Genomic DNA, 16,666 nt, shown 5'->3' with positions numbered 1-16,666 from the left:
CCACCATCAGACTACACTGCTTGCTTTCCCCCCCCTCACCTTGGATGGTTTTGACAAACTTGCGCTCCAAGTCAAATCTGGGTCCCCATCCGATCCAGTAAGGCCTGCTCTCTTTCGAGACCAAGCTTTTATGGGACGTACAGCCGTATGCTCCCTTGTCAACCTTTCCTTGGAAACGGGGATTGTTCCATCTAAGTGGAAACAAGCTGTGGTGTCCCCGATCATTAAAAAGCCCACCCTGGACCCTTCCAAGCCTGAAAGTTATCGCCCCATTTCGTTGTTGCCCTGGCCAGCCAAGATCACGGAGGCCCACGTCAACCTGGCCCTGTCTGAACATCTGACTCGGACCAAGGCCCTGGACCCCACACAAAACGGATTCCGTGCTGGGCACAGTACGGAAACTGCGTTACTTGTGATGGTGGAACATCTCCGGGCAAAGTTGGATGCTGGTCAAACGGCGGCGCTTATTTTGTTAGATCTTAGCGCCGCCTTTGATACGGTAGACCACAGCATCCTCCTACGTCGGCTCGAGGAGACTGGCATTGGCGGTCAGGTGCTGCAATGGTTCCGCTCCTTTTTAGATGACCGCTCCTTCTGTGTTGCCATCCCTCCCTTCAAGTCCAACTTTCAACCACTGGCCATGGGGGTTTCGCAAGGGTCCTCGCTGAGTCCCACGTTGTTCAATCTTTACGTGAGACCGCTGGCTGATGTCGCTAGGCAGTGGGGCCTTACCTTGGTCTCATATGCCGACGACACTCAGCTGGCGGTTACCCTCAGCGGGGATGCGGAGATTGAGGCCCCCAGGTTTCAGTCCGGACTGAAGGCGGTGGCTAGTTGGCTGACAGGCAACTGCCTTCAGCTAAACGCCACTAAAACAGAGGTGATGGTCGTCGGGAAGGGAGTGGAGCTGTGGGGTGACCACTGGTGGCCCTCAGAGTTGGGACCTACTCCGATCCCGGTATCGGAAGTGAAAAATCTGGGGGTATGGCTGGATGCGGGCCTCTCTTTTGTAGGCCATACTAAAAGAACCGCGGCCTGTTGTTTCGGTCTCCTGAGGGGCTTGAGACCTGTTCTCAAGTTCTTTGATGCCCCGACCAGGCAGTTGGTGATCCAGGCTACTATCATCTCCCGCCTGGATTACGCCAGCTCTCTCCTGGCTGGGGCTAACCAGGCTGAACTAACCCGCTTACAACGGGTTCAGAATGCTGCGGCGAGGGCGATTGTTGGTTTGCCCAGATTCTGTTCAGTAACAGGTGTCCTTCGCTCCCTACACTGGCTTCCGGTTAGGAAGCGTATCCTCTTCAAGGTTTTGTGCCTTGCTTTTAAAATCTTGAGAGGTACAGGCCCGGAAATCCTGTCGAGTTGTCTGTCTTTCTATGTCCCTGCCCGTAGCCTCCGCTCTCAGGGTCTGGCCCTTGCGGTGGTTCCCAGATTCAGGCTTAGCCGTATGGGAGGCCGCTCGTTTAAGGTAATGGCTGCGTCAGCATGGAACTCCTTGCCTGTTGAAATCCGCTTGCTGGAGGACCTTCTGACCTTTCGGAGGGCGATAAAAACTTTCTTGTTTTAGCTGTTCCTTAGTTTTTGCTCTTAGCCTGTTGTTGTGTTACGTGCTACCTTATCTCTGCGCCAGGACGCTCCTTGGCTGGAGTATCTGTGCGCACAATAAATAGTCGTAACATAACATAACATAACATAACAAGTGTACGTTTTAAAGCCGACTGCAATGGGGTGTTGGTCGGATAAAGGGACCAGTAAAAGTTTTACCTTCTGACTTAGAACCTCATTAAAATGTTGCTCGGATCACCACCAACAGGCCATCAGTGGCCGTCTGACTGACATCCAGTAGAGCAAACCAACACAACACATTATGATGTGATTGGTCGGACCGCATCAGTCGGAGGGACCAACCGAAACTTCTGCCAGTCAGGCGGATTGTATTTCCTACCTTAGGCACTGCCGTAGAGAATACGATGTCCCTTTGGGACAGCCTTTACATGGTGGTCCGACTGTCATAAAAAGGCTATCAGAAAGGGACTTTTGGGACCCCATGAAGGGCCCCTGTCCCCATGGGCCTCCGCTATGAGACCCAAACATCGTACCCCATGTGCCAGGCACCACATGGTGCCTGGCACACGGTGCATGGATTTTTAAAAGCATCCTTTTTTCCATTGCTATTTGTGCTGAAACCTTTTGTGGGTCGCAGCACACGCAGCAATGGAAAAAGCTATGAACCCGGCCACCTACTCAGTGGTCTTATCATAATTTGGCGAATAGGACCGCCGACTACTTGTCGGCCTGTCCCAATCCTGCTGCGATGGCGGGTGGACACTCATCCGACAGTCATTTTAATTAGGCCCTTAGTCTCAAAATGGAAGTGAAAAATCCTCAGCGGTGCAGGGTTGCAGCCTTCGGTCGAGATGAGCTACATGACCATTAGACAATATTCTAGTGAAGATGTTGACGTTTGGCAGGAAAACTCAGAGTGGGAGATATTCAAAATTCGTGCTAATGGAAGGTACTTTTGGTGATTTTGCCTAACGAAGAATTCTACCTTTGGATTTAGTCACTATTATTGGAGCTTGAATTTCTCCAATGGGCCATGGCTAAAAGCTGAAGCCAAACAGAGCTCCACAAGGCTGGATACCTTCTCTGCAATGTTCTCCTGAAACGGATTGGCTACTGCAGAAAACCGCTCATAGCAGGAGCAACATGTATCTTTGGCCCAGTGGCAACATACTTCTGTCAGATTGGCAGCTTGGTCCTGGTCTTCTGTCAGTTCTCCAGGCAAAAATAATTCAAAATGTTTCTATGTCCAAGCCTGTAGGGGTAGGTAAAATAAGTACACTCTAACACGTATCTAAGTATCCCCAGGCCTTTAGGACCACTTACTGGAGAAGCCACCTGTAGGGTACATGGAAGGGCCAGTTGAAACTGGCCAGATGTGATTTTCAGTGAAGTGTTTTTCTTACAGCTTTTGTGTCCCTGTAGCTTGATAGGAGGTAAACCAATGGACCCTTGTTATCCATTTCTCAGTCCTGGGTACAAGTGTGATCAGGTCTAGCCACTGGAAAGCTTCTCACAGGTCACAACAGCAGGTGCAGTCCTTCTCTTGTATGCCATTGGTTCAGTGAGGTTTTGAAGAGGGTGCCACACTTATGATCAGTGCCTGCCTCTGACACTCATAACATCCTAAGTGGTGTCTCTAAGCTCCTGGGGCCATTAGATTAGTGTCAGAGTGTACTATAAATGCTATTGAGTGATATGGGACCTTGAATACATTGGTTAAGGCTTGTGCAGACTTTATCATTCAAATGGAGTATCCCCCAAAAAATACAATTTCATTTTAGCTACAGTGTAAGTTTATAGTGATTTACTGTTAGTTTGTGGTATTTTATTGTATTCTTGCTCTTGGTGAAAACTGCGCCAAAATATAATTTCGATTTGAATCAACAAAGAGAAATGAGCACATTCATTTTTCTATGTTTAGCATGACCTTCAGTACAAATAAAATATTAATTTGACCATATTTACATGTGTCTATATACTTTTATTTTTGCAATAACTCCATGAGTTAGTCCTTAATGAGGTGTGTAGTATGAATCTATGCATTGCAAGAAAGGGAGACTGAGTTGGTCTATCAAGGGGGTTGAGAAATGAGAACGAAATAAAAGAGCATTCATTGCAATGCATGTGTTCCAAATGTCAACAGTCGATAGACTAAAATCTAGTACTATAGGCAGTATTATAGGTAATTTGTTTTAGATAAGTGACTGTGACTCTGTTTGCCTGTCATATTAATGTTGCAGATATTAGCTTTACCACTAATCTATTTTCTACATTTTCTTTCATTTCTTACATCAGCATCTAAGGGCAAGAAAAGGGGCATTCTAGAGGAGGATTGGGGAAGAGCTGGGGAGGAGGCGCAGACCACCAGTGCCACTGCTGTGGACTCCCTTCAGCCTAGTAAGTCCTAATATTTAGTATTATTATTTACATAATTTTTTTTATGATTGTTGTGGAATCTTGGGGTATTGAAATGTTGGTGTTGGGTTCCAGGACTGGAGTTGCTGCCTGGAGCCATGTGTTGCTGGCAAGAAATAAAGTTGCTCTGACACCCTTACCTGCCATCTTTCTTTTACTTGGTCTATAGATGAAACTAACATGTAAGTCATCGCAACTTCACAAGTGAGGTCCCACTCACAGCTAGATAAGCTCCAACTGTAGAATTAATCAGAAGGATTATTAGTCACAAGCAACTAAATAAAAAAAGAACACTGAGTTAGCGAGTTATAAATGATCTCATAGCAGTATAAAGAATTGAGATGACTACTACATGACACAACAAAGAATAACTGATGGTGATAAAAAATAATAAAAAATAGCAAGAGCACCTTCTTCTCAGCAATGCGCAGTTAGTCTTTAATTAAAACTAAAGTTGCAAAATCCTCAAGTCATATGTGGACTCGAAGTCTGGCATGGACAAGGTCAAACTTTTCACAACACAAGTCTTGAATGATGGTGCAAATGACTGATGTTCTTCTATATGTAAAATATGGATCACTTTTATGTGCAGTGGGTAAATGGTGCCAGTGTGGGCTATTGCTTATGCAATTACAGATCTTGTAGTGAGTTGGTGGCGCTTTCACCACATCCGCCCCACCAAGTGTCTGATCCATTTATGGTGTGAACTAAGTCACACCTCAATAGGTTACCCAGCCCAGGGGAAAAGAGTGAAGGGTTTAATGAATGGATGGGAAAGGAGATTTGGGGAAGAGAAGGCATGCGGATTGTAAAACAGAAATTATATTGTTGAATCAAGGCAAAGGAGAGAAGGTAAGTGTCACCAGGAGTGTGCCAGGAAAACTCTGAGGCAGAGCTAGAGCATAGTCCTTTGCAACCATTAATTTTATGACTCATATGCTAAGTTAAGTGAGAGCAATTGCCACAACCAACAATCACTGACAAGTGGCTGCATATAGCAGGCTGATCAAAATTTCAACTGTCATTTAGCCTAGCGTGTGCATAATGTGATGATGTGTCTGTCTCCAGTTACCTACAACAACAATAAGCCTCCCACCCAACCACATAGTTTCAAATTTGAGCCAGTTAGCACACACACTCAGTAGCAATGCATTTCCCAAATCAACACACCTCTCACCAGTTCACAAAGTTGAGTACCCCTCTTGAAGTCATCATCACAATGTTGATTTCCCTGAAGTAGTTGATAACTTCCTTCTTCTGGCAGTTGTTAAGGGAGTGCCGCCCTGAGTCCTTCCATCATCCTTCTGAATCCGACGTAATAAATATGTCTAACTCTGTTCTTACTCCCGACCCAAATAAGAGAGATCGAGTAGTAGTGCAATGCTACTGATAAATAACAAAAGAAACATTTAATAATTTTTTTATGTAGATTTGTGTTTGTTTGCTAAACGGACTGGTCTGGTATTTGAGAATTGTGAACCAGAAAACAAAGCAGTGTAGACCCGGCAAATAAATCTCGCTAAGTGTCAAAAGGGAAGGAAAACAATCACCTTCAGGGAAAAATGATCACCCATAAGGCCACACACATTGTAAATCATCACAAACACAATCAAGGTTACAAATTATAATTGAACTCCATCACCCACCCTCACTGTCTGCCTCCACATGAATCATCTCAATGCTCACAATAACTCCAATATCACTTATTAGTGCATTCCTTACCTGTTACAATTCAAGCACAGTGGTACATTGCCTATCCACTTTGATTCACGCAACACACATTGGCCAGTCATGTAAATCAAATATTCTGGGGCAGTCCTGCTAGGGGATGAAAGAAAGGATAGGCATGGAGTTGGAAGCAGGCATTGTCTCTCCAATATTCTTCAAGGGAATGGGGGAAGGCTTCTGCACTGCACACTTGCCCAACTCCTATCATGCCATACATGTGTCTAAAATGGTAGGGCTCCATTAGTCAGTCAGACACAAACAAACAAAATTAGATAATGTTCCCTTAGCTATTTCAATTTTTTGTCAAAGCTGTTGTATGATGGCCCAGGGTTACTCAGTATTCATGGGTGTCAAGTTTGCCCTGAAGTTGGTCATCTAACACACTACCATGACCTGAGTCTGACCAATCACCCTCATCCTCCTCCTGTCGTATTTCAGGTACAGTGTAATTTGCTGGATAAATTCCTGATTCATTTTGATATTGTTTAATCTCTCCACATTTTAGGGTAGGAGACTACTCCTTCTCACTGTGACAAGTGCACCAACTGCACTGAACACACACTCAGCAAACACAGTGGCTACCAGACAACACAGATCTTTATTGGCATCCTGCTGAGCACTAGCCATTGGCTCCTCTTCCCATACCAATACACCAATGGGTTTTGATCCAGATAGACCTCTGTTGTATCATCCAGATAGGCCCAGATCATCCTCTCAATAGCCATTGGTACTACAACTTGCTCTGACAATTTTGCCTTCACCTCTGCACTGGACCTAAGCACTGCCTTTAGAAACCAATCAAATGCAAACTTTGAGGTCGATGCTCCTGTTCTTGTTGTTGTTGCTGGTTTTCTTATTTTTAGTTTTTGCTGGTATGAGCCAACAGCACTGCCCTCAGGCTCTATGGAAGTTGCATCCCAGAACTTCTGCCCAGGAGTGGACCTCTAATTTCCAGACATTCTTTTTTCTAGGTCGATGGCTTGCTCAGCAATCCATATCTTGTAGTATGAAACATCCCCATTTGAAAAAGGAATTAAAGTGGACAGTAATTGTTTGTACCACTAGAATTGTGGCACAGATGTAATGTTTGGATGACACAATGTCTCTTTGCAGGCTTGTATCAACAGCCATGGAAAGGATTAAGCCCTTCACCAACTCATGCGCTTCTTTTTTTCATCCACACCTGCATATATTTCAGACAACACCTTTAGCTGTTCCTGTAGCTTGGCCTATGGTACTGTCCTACCTCCTGATTTCCTGTGCGAAAACCTCAAAAGGAAGCAGCGTCTTTGTAATTTGGTAGAATCTCTTTGTTGAATGAAGGTCTTAGAGGAGGATGATTCTACTCTGATGCCTCTTTTTGTCCCCTTTTTGATTTTTTCCTTAGGCATTTGACTAGGCCCCATTGGCCCATTTCTATTATCATGACTTTAACAATTGCAACCCTTCTTTGCATGACATATTCATTGATCAGTCTGTACTTCTCAAACAGACCATGCAACATGTAATAAGTCAACTTCCAATGTGTTGGCACCTCCTGTATGAGTGCTTTAACTGGCATTCTATTATCAAGCTGAATGATCATCACCTGCTTCTGGCTCCAAATGCAAATGAGAAGAGACGTGGAGGTGAACAATGCAGTGAAAGGAGCCAGCTGGACAGGGACAGGAAGTTTGAATCTCTGGGGCTCCTTGCACAAAAAACAATCCAAATGGTCTATTTGAGTTTTTTCACTCCAAATAGTTTTTGGTGGGAGATTTACCTGCTTCTTGAGGGGTGAATCTTCTCCAGGTTGCAGCCGCAGTCAATCACACTTGATAGTGCTTGCCTACATCACAAAAGAAGCACCGGAAGTAACTGGTGCGGCCTAAAAGTGAATGATTGAGTGCAAAATCTCGGTCGAGCTCGCAGGTGCCTAGCAAATCTTGTGTGTGCTTATGAGTGCCAGACAAGTCTTATCAAGCTCCCCTGACATGACGAGTGCACCTACGGAAAAAACATTCTGCTGCGTTGATCGTGATTGTGCATTCTCCACAGAACGTGGAGCTGCCAAATTGCTCAAACGTGATGAGTGGAATGGAGTTTTACACCCAGGCCTACCTTAAATCTGAGTGTTGCTTAGTCCTGCATCGAGGATGCGTAACCAGCGGCGGTTCAAAGGAGCTCCATGGGTGTACTGATATATGCTCAGCATGTAGGATTTTGCCAGAAATGGAGCCGCACTTTCTATTCTTTTGCACTGTGTATCTTCATCGAAGGAAAAAATTTATTTGAGTGATCTGTCAAAACTTGGGATAATACAATATAATATTACATTAAGGATTTTCGTATCGGGCACAAACAGTTTTATCGCCTTTGAATTGTCTACATTTTTGCATTCATCATGATATCTAAGAAATACTTTGGGAAAGGACTTGAAGGATGACTAACTGATAATAAAATAGTAATGAAACACTGAGTTATCTATATTTTATATCTGCAAATTAGTGATTTGCATGAAGTATTGTGTTTTGTATTTTGTTGACTTCTTATTGATTTGAATATTTTATGGTGTATTCCCCCAAGATGACCATTATTATTGAAGACTTATTGGGTACATTCTGGACACGGTAGTGAATATCCCTAGCATTATGATTTCCCTGGTGTAACTGGGTCTATCTTTGACATGCTAAATGTTTGCCATTATTGACTAACTGTGGCTATTCAAGTCATAATGTGCCTATCTTTATGTCGATATTGTGGTCATAACTTATATAAATGTGATATTCTGTGTCAGAACAGTCTAGCTGTGAATATCCTTAACATGTGGCAATCCACAGCATATTGATTGCACTGGCTGAATTAAGCCCATTCTTGAAATGTGTTGAATGTTTCTGATATCATTGTGTCTATCCATCTTATACTGATGGCCTTGGCATATTGGGTATACTCTTGGCATCTTTTTGGCTATATATTGCATAATATGTCTGAAAATCATTTCAATTATATAAGAAAACCTGATATCTGAGGATTATAAAATGGCATGAGATTCCAAATACTAATTTACAGAAAATGAAAGCTGGTATTTAGGGACCAATAATGGATTTGTTAAAAAAGAAAAGCTGGAATGAGGCAAAATAGTGTTTTTGTTGAAATGACAAGCTTTTGTTTGACAGGATTTTTTTATTTTGGGATGTTTAAAAAAAAATTGCATTTGCATTTTCAACCAACAGTAGCACTACTGACAAGTCACCGGTGGTTAACCCCTCACCCAGGCACTCCCCCCTCCCCCACCCACAATCCACAAATGCGGTAACATAAGCGTCAAATCCACAAGATCTAGCCATTTCTTACAAGGTATAGTTCTGCCATACACCATTATCCCCCAACAGTTCTCCACAATATTCGGCCCCATCCCTTGTCCCTCGTCCACCCGCACCCCAATTTCATCCTTCAGGACTCTTAATGCATCACTCTGGCTCCAAACCCCCATCAAGACCATGGTATCTTCTCCATTTGCTCCACACTATACGGAATTTTCAAGGACAACCTCTAGCTTTGTACGTGACTCTTTCGACCGCCATTTACATATTCATCCCCTTTCTCCATTCCCCCACCGGGGGAGGCGCTGGTGTGCCCCATGTAAACGCCACATCTCGTTTCGCCACCACCAGAGACAGCATCGCAAAGATCAGATGTGGACGACTCAAATCTATATCAGTAGTTATCCCAAGTAAGAATAATTTTTGGTCCATTGGGAGCTCCGCCTCTAGCACCTCACTCAATTCCCTCAGTATGTGTGTCCAACAGGTGTGGATAACAGGACAGTCCCGTATAACGTGATAGAAGGTGTCCTGCGGGTGCCCACATCTAAGACAGCAGGAGTCAGTAGCGCGACCCATTCGGTGCAGTCTGACTCTATCATAATATACCCTATGTAGTATCTTATATTGTATGAGTCGCAGTCGGGATTTGATTGCAACTTCTCTGGGGTGCATCAAGGCTGCCTCCCAATCTACTGTGTCCATCTCGCCCAAGTCCTGTTCCCATGTTGCTCTCAGTTTTCCCAATCTATCTGGCGTGTTATTATTCAAGGTCATATACGTCACTGACACTAGTTTACTGGGTACTTGTTCTTGCACCAGACGACCCTCAAGCGGGGCATATTCTGGCAATGTAGAGGTAAGCATCACCTCAGCCCTCCATGCGTGCCGCAATTGCTTGTATTTGAGAAACTGAGTAGGTCATAGGCCATATTCCGCCACCAGGGTCCCCTAGGGTTTGAATTCCCCTTTCGCTACCAGGTCCCCAACACGGAAATCCCAATATCGTCCCAACCCCTAAAACCTGTGAGTTTATGAAGCTCCTTTAGCCAAGTACAGGTCCATATCGGTGTCTGCTTGGTGGGTCTATGTGACCACCCTATCATCCTTGTCAATCAATCAAATAATTTGTAAAGTGCACTACATACCCGCAAGGGTTTCAAGGCGCTGAGGGTGGGGAGAGGGGGAGGGGTGCTGCAGCTACTGGTCGAACAGCAAGGTCTTGAGTTGTCTCCTGAAAAAGACCTCTATGGTTATTTGTGTGGCCGGGAGTAATCGTCTCCTCCCAGTCCCCCGTATAAATAGTGGAGACAAGTGCTGTGCGCCATAGTGTCTTTTTCTAGCCTGTACTTCGGGTGATCCGCAGATGCATGGAGCCATTCGTTTATCGGTGCCAAGTTTGTCTGGTGATGGGGAAATACTCATTCTGCAATGCATACAGAATGCGGGGCAGTGTGATCATCTTAAACATTGCCGCCCGGCCTAGGATCGTGAGAGGGAGGTCCTTCCATCTAAGAGTATCCTCTGTAAAATTCTTAATTACCCATTGGATGTTTTTTTGATAGATGTGTCGATCCGTGGTCAGATAAATCCCCAGGTACGTGAACCCCACCTAGGTGACCTGGAGGGCAGCGGGTAGAGGGGGCCATTCCTCCTCTCTGCGGGGGTACACAGGACCGATTTGTGCCAATTAATTGTATACCCTGAGAAGGAACCATACCTACCCAGGAGTTTAAATAATGCAGGGACTGTGGTGGTCGGATGGGCCACATACAGAAGAATATCATCCGCATACAGCAAGATTTTCTCCTCCTTCACGTCGGCCTGTGATATATGAAATCCCCGTATCACGTCCGTCTGCCGGACCTCACATGCCTCTACTTCAATAGTGAGGGCGAATAGGAGTGGGGACAGGGGGCATCCCTGTCGACTCCCCTACCAGATAGGGAAGACTACAGACAGGATCCCGTTCACCTTCACCCGGGTCCTAGGATCGGCATAGAAAAGTCCCACCCACTTCCGAAAGTTGGGTCCAATGCCGAATTTGACCATCGCAGCATCCAAGAAGGGCCAATGTACAGCATCGAACGCTTTCTCAGAGTCAAGAGAGAAGAGAGGAACATATATGGCTCCTCCCAACCTTTCACCTCCATAAGCCAGTTATGCGTTCTCCGTAAATTATGCCTAGTTGCTCTGTCCGGCAGGAATCCCGTCTGGTCGCGATGAACCAGACTCGAACTCACCTGACCCAGATGAAGGGCCAGGACCGTCGCTAAGAGCTTAGCCTCCACATTTAGGAGGGAGATTGGTCTTTAAGACGCACAGTCCTCTGGGGGTTTGCCTTGTTTGTATATAGATACAATTGTGGCCATGCGCAGGTCTGATGGGAGAAGACCCTCCTGTGCCGCGTCTTTAAAGAGTGCCAGGAGGTGGGGCGTCAACAGATCCACACTGTGAGAAGTTGGCCTGGTATATGATGTCCACTATTCTAGTGGGCATCCAGTATCAGTCCAAACAACCCTTATGGTGATGGTTGTAAAGTCAACCTTATAGACCAGTTATCCTAGTGGTAGCATGGACAAAGCAGTCTTAGGCTAAAACTTCAAAGAGCATGTGAAGCCAGCTGTTTTACCAATTATAATCCCTTGAATATCAAATGAAAGGACACCACACAAGGTATATATCAAATATATCTGTATTTATTACTAACACAACCCCTCTGCACTCTTTATGAGGTCAGAGTTCAAGATATGTTGCAAGTTACTCATTAAGCATACTATAAGTTGCACAAATACAATTCTGCCCTAGGGGCCTCACGAACCATATACTAAGTAAGTGGTATAAGAACTACTTCAGGAAAGGTGAATTGGCCTAGGACCTAGGGAATCGCTGGGGCTACACTGGACCACCAAAGGTTAGGAAGTAGGAGTCCCACAGGATGCGTGTGCAGTGTATAAACACACACGTGAGTTGCATGGAGTTAGAATGGGAGCGTAAAAGTTACAAAGTAGTAGATTTCGGACACTTCCGGATGGACTACGGTAGAACGCTGTTAAACTAAGACACTTGGATAGTTAATACCCACGGGAACACTGGAGTACTCGAGTTACCTCACCCAGGGAAGCCGGGTGCATAGGTGTCTTTTCGTGTCTAGTTTCGTAGCTGTTTCCTATGGAGAGCTGCAAAGAAGTGCTGCAGGCGACCAGAAGAAAAGTGTCCGGGTGGATCCAAGGGTGGATCGGAATCGAGAAGAACCTGACAGCAGAGGGGATAGAGTCTGAGTCACTAGGCAGTGACCAAGAAGGAACCAGGAGGATCCAGGCGATGTCTAGATGCAATCAGGTGAAGAGGTGAAGCTTGTCATTGCAGCCACGTGGACCAGGAGGCATCGACGATGACCAGATGCTGGATACGAGCTGTCCCACAAAGGATCTAGGTGACTGCAGTGTCGGTATCCGGATTGGACCTAACAAGCCTTGGTAACAGCAACCCACACAGGAAGTGAAGATGGGCTTCTGTTCAGACCAGCAAGGTCTGGGGCGCTTCTCCTTCACAGGGAAGCTGGAGCAAGACTGGAACAACCAGGTAAGCATTGTATATTCAAAGGTTCTTCTTCATAGGGCTCACTGGCCAACGGGCTAGCAACCGGGAAGACGTTTCGAGCTGAAATGCAGGAGCGGGCCCCACGCGGCACTCGTGGAGTGTGGAGGGCTGAGCTTCCGTGCAAATGCTGCTCGGGTCTGGGGCTTCTAAAACCTCAATGCACAACTTCAAGGGTACCTCTGAAGCTGCACGGTTAGCAAAAAGCAAGTAGTCCAGGATGTCCGGTCCCACGTCTCTCGTGTCCGCCACGGGTCGGAGAAGTCTGGAAGTCCAGTTCCTGAGTTGCTGAGTCTTTGGGTTCCGGTGGGAGCATTGACAAAGCAAACTGACAAGTTACTGGTGGTGCCTGTTTGTACAGGGTGGTCATTTCTTGACCACAAGGGAGATGTCTTCAGTCTTCCAGCCGATATGGAACGTCGAAGGTTCAAGATTTTCGTTTCAGAGTTTCTTTCCAGGATAATCTAATGTCTCTAGACACAGCTCCTATCTTTATACTAAACTAAGGGGGTGGATTACCTGCTTGGTCCCTCCTATGGGTGGAACCTGAGAAGGGGCTGGTTACACCCCTTTCTCTTTGTCCAGTTTCGTCCCCACACATCTGTCAGGCCCAAGGTGGTCCAAGCCCTGGCCGAGGGCATGGTCAAGGAGCCGTCTTCACGGGTCCCCGAGCGGTCCATGGGGGTGGTCATAACGTCATTAAAGTCCCCACCTATGATGTGTAACGTGTCCGGTGTATCCATCAGGACTCCGGCCACTCCAGAGAGAGTCCTTGCTTGGAGATTCGGGGGGCATAGACCGATGCTATTGTGACCCTCCGTCGCCCCCATGTTCCTGACACCCCACATAAATCACCTGGGGGTCCTTCCAGGCCTGGGTCACCGTAAAAGGCAGGGATTTTTTTATCAGGTTCGCCACCCCTCAGGAGCCCGTTGTGTAACCCACATGTGCCAGCACCTTATAGGCACCCCTTGCCAGAAACCCACACTTCGTTCCTTTAAGCTGGGTCTCCTGGAGGAGGACTATATCTGGTTGCAACCGCTTAATATGTGCCGTCACCAGTCCTCTCTTAATGTTGTCCCCCAGACCATTCACGTTCCACGTGAGAACTCTGTAGGGGTCCGGTTACCAGTTCACCCTCGGGGGTTTTATTCGCCGTCACGGAGGCCATGGAGTGGTGTGTGCCGAGTATATTCCTGGCGGGGGTGGACAGTGTGTGCGCCTCCCCGTGTGATGCTGTTGTCAGTGTGCCAAACAAACGTGAAACAACATAGAACCTAAAACATTCCCAACCAGAAAACAATTGCAAACCCCGTCTTTGTTTTTGCACATCCCTATTGTAGTCCAGAAAAATCATGATGCAGGTATTTTCATGTCATATTTCTCCTAGATTCCGAGCCTCTCTAAGTATCATGTCCCTATCCGGGAAGTTTAGGAAGCGCGCTATGACGGGCCTTGGCTGAGCACCCGCCGGTGGTCGGGCTAATAGCGCCCGGTGGGCTCTTTCTATGACAAAACAGGAGGAGAACTTGTCCGCCGGGAAGGTGTCCCACAGCCAGGCGTATAGAAACTCTGGCATATTCGCCACTTCAATTCCTTCTCTAAAACCCACGAAGCGAAGATTGTTCCGTCGGGCTCTGTTTTCCGCATCATCAACCCTCCATAGTAGGTCCTTGTGAGAGGATTGGAGTTCCTGCATGTTCTTGCAGAGATCATGGACCGAATCTCCCATCTGGCCCAGCCGTGTTTCTGCCTCCGTGACCCTTCCTGCCAGGTTCCTAAGGTCCTGCCGCAAGAGTGCCACTTCACGATTCCACTGTGCCGATCTGGCCTTCCAGCGCTGTCCTGAATGCCTGGAGGAGGGTATCCGTATGCAAATGGGCGTCCGAGCGTTCCTCATGTGGGGGGGGCGATGGCCTTTGCATACTGATCCATCTTGCCCTGGCGTGGCTGTTTCGTATCCCTATCCCTACCCATGTTTTGCTTGGACAGGCTCAGATGTTAGGCAGCCTCTGCTTCCATGTGTGTTGCAAACAAGGTCACCCATCGCCCGCAGCATGTGGGTTCCCAGCCTGGTGTGTCTGCAAGTGGGCACCTCCCCAAGGAGCGCAGTGTAACACGGCAAAGGAGGGGGGCCCAGGCACAGTCCAGCAGATGCTCAGGAACGTATGTTGGGAGGCAGGGTGGGAAGACCGCCAGTCTGGTCCACCAATTCACCATATAGGCCCCCGCACCTGCTCATAGACTTGTCCTCTTAGTGTCCCCCTCCAGTCCCCCCAGTCAACGCGGTACCTCCGGTGTCCTGCTCAGAGATGTCCAGAGCCTCAGCACTCTCACAAATGGGCGGCAGGGGTCCGTCTCAGCACCCACAGGTCAATCTATTCACCAGAGTCTTCTGCTGTGCATGTGCCCTCAGGCCTGTCACAGTGGCCGGCAGCAGCAGTCCCACCTTCCTAGTGGTACCAGTGGCCCGGGGTCGTCACAGCCAGCCCCCGCACCACCTCCTTCTCCTCTAAGCTGGCTCTATTTATAGCGCCCCAAGGATGGGTGAGGGCAGAGAGGGAACAACACACCCAGCCACAACCTCAGTCCAGATACTCGTCCCCAACCCCACGCACCTCACCTCCCCTCCCGCGCCATCTTGCAGTGCCAGTTCATGGACGTCGGGGGTGGGGGGGGTGGGGGGGGGGGAGGGTGGTCCCATCCGCTGCAGCATTCCTCTGTCCAGCTGCACTTCACGGAACCAACAGCCCTGGATTCACTTGCCACCTCAGCTCTCTCCCTCGTATGTTCGCCAGTCTACAGCCCCTCCGTCACGGTCCCACCTCGCGCCTCACTGCTCCACCAGGATGCGGGCCCACACTCAGCCCATGCGGGCTTTGACAGCGGCCGCCGGTCTCCACCTCGTCCCGCCAACAAGCCCGGTTCTCTGGCTCTTCACCTGGCCCCCGCAGCAGCTTTCAATCTCGGCAGAAGGGGGGAGGGGTCCCTCCACGGGTCCGCGCAACTCTTTTCATTCCAACCACACCTTCAGGAGCCAGGGGCCCTCTTAAGCGCCCCAGTCGCTGGTCCAACGGGGTGGCTCACCACGGGGCAGCCTCAGTTATCAGCTGCCCCTCCTTGCCAGTGCTTCGGTCTTGGCGCAGTATCTACGGCCCCCAGCCGCTTCCAGGCGCCATCTTGGGGCTCGCCAGCTCGCCCTGGCACACCCAATTTTCGGCTCCTCTGGGTAAAATCTCAGCGCATTTCTCCCGCTGTCGAACGGGGGTAGCAGCAGGGGACCTCCTCTGACCTTTGCTGTGTTCTCCGGATCTGCTGGGCAACAGAATCTTGTGACGGATATAGCTTTCAGCCGGAGCTCGGCGAAAGCAGGTCTCACTCGGCCATGCTGTTGGCCACGCTCCCCTTTTGTTTGACAGGATTGAGCCTATTTGTTTAAAATAAAAATTCAGAAATTGGCGAAGCAATGTTGGTGTTCTGAGAAAGTGGCGAGTTTATATCAGGAGAGATATGACTACAATTCTGAAATCTAAAGCTTATATTGGAATAATGATTTATGTTGAGTTTAGAAGACTTATTGTGTATAATGTTTTGTTGGCCCCAGGGAGTACTCACTGTTATGGCTGTACTCATTTTAACTTTTGACCTGTAATAAGTATTAAAAGTTCATCATCTATGCTTTTTGGGACATTAGCACAACTGCTACCTGAGCATGTCAGATAGGTGTAACCAGGCTGGTTTATGATCCTGCAAGGTCTTTGTAAACTCAGCAGTCCTCTGTGAATCTACAGCATTTTTCTTGCACTCTTATACATCGCCTGCATTTGTCAGAGGTATAGAGGGATGAAGAAGTGAAGAAAGAGGTTTGTTGACAAATGTTATGCCTTGTACAAAATGCACTGTTTCATTTTTCAAGGTTTTCTTGGGGATCTTGGAGAGGTTGAACTTCCATCACTCTTCAGACCAGAGAGGCTTGGCTGGTGTACCATAAACATGTAGGGGTACTTCATTTATTTATTATTATTTATTTAACGATTTGTAGAGCGCCTGGTGAC

The sequence above is a fragment of the Lissotriton vulgaris genome, chromosome 3_2, assembly GCF_964263255.1.
Source record: "Lissotriton vulgaris chromosome 3_2, aLisVul1.2, whole genome shotgun sequence".
NCBI classification, from domain to species: Eukaryota; Metazoa; Chordata; class Amphibia; order Caudata; family Salamandridae; genus Lissotriton; species Lissotriton vulgaris.
Note: the sequence above shows the minus strand (reverse complement) of the source record.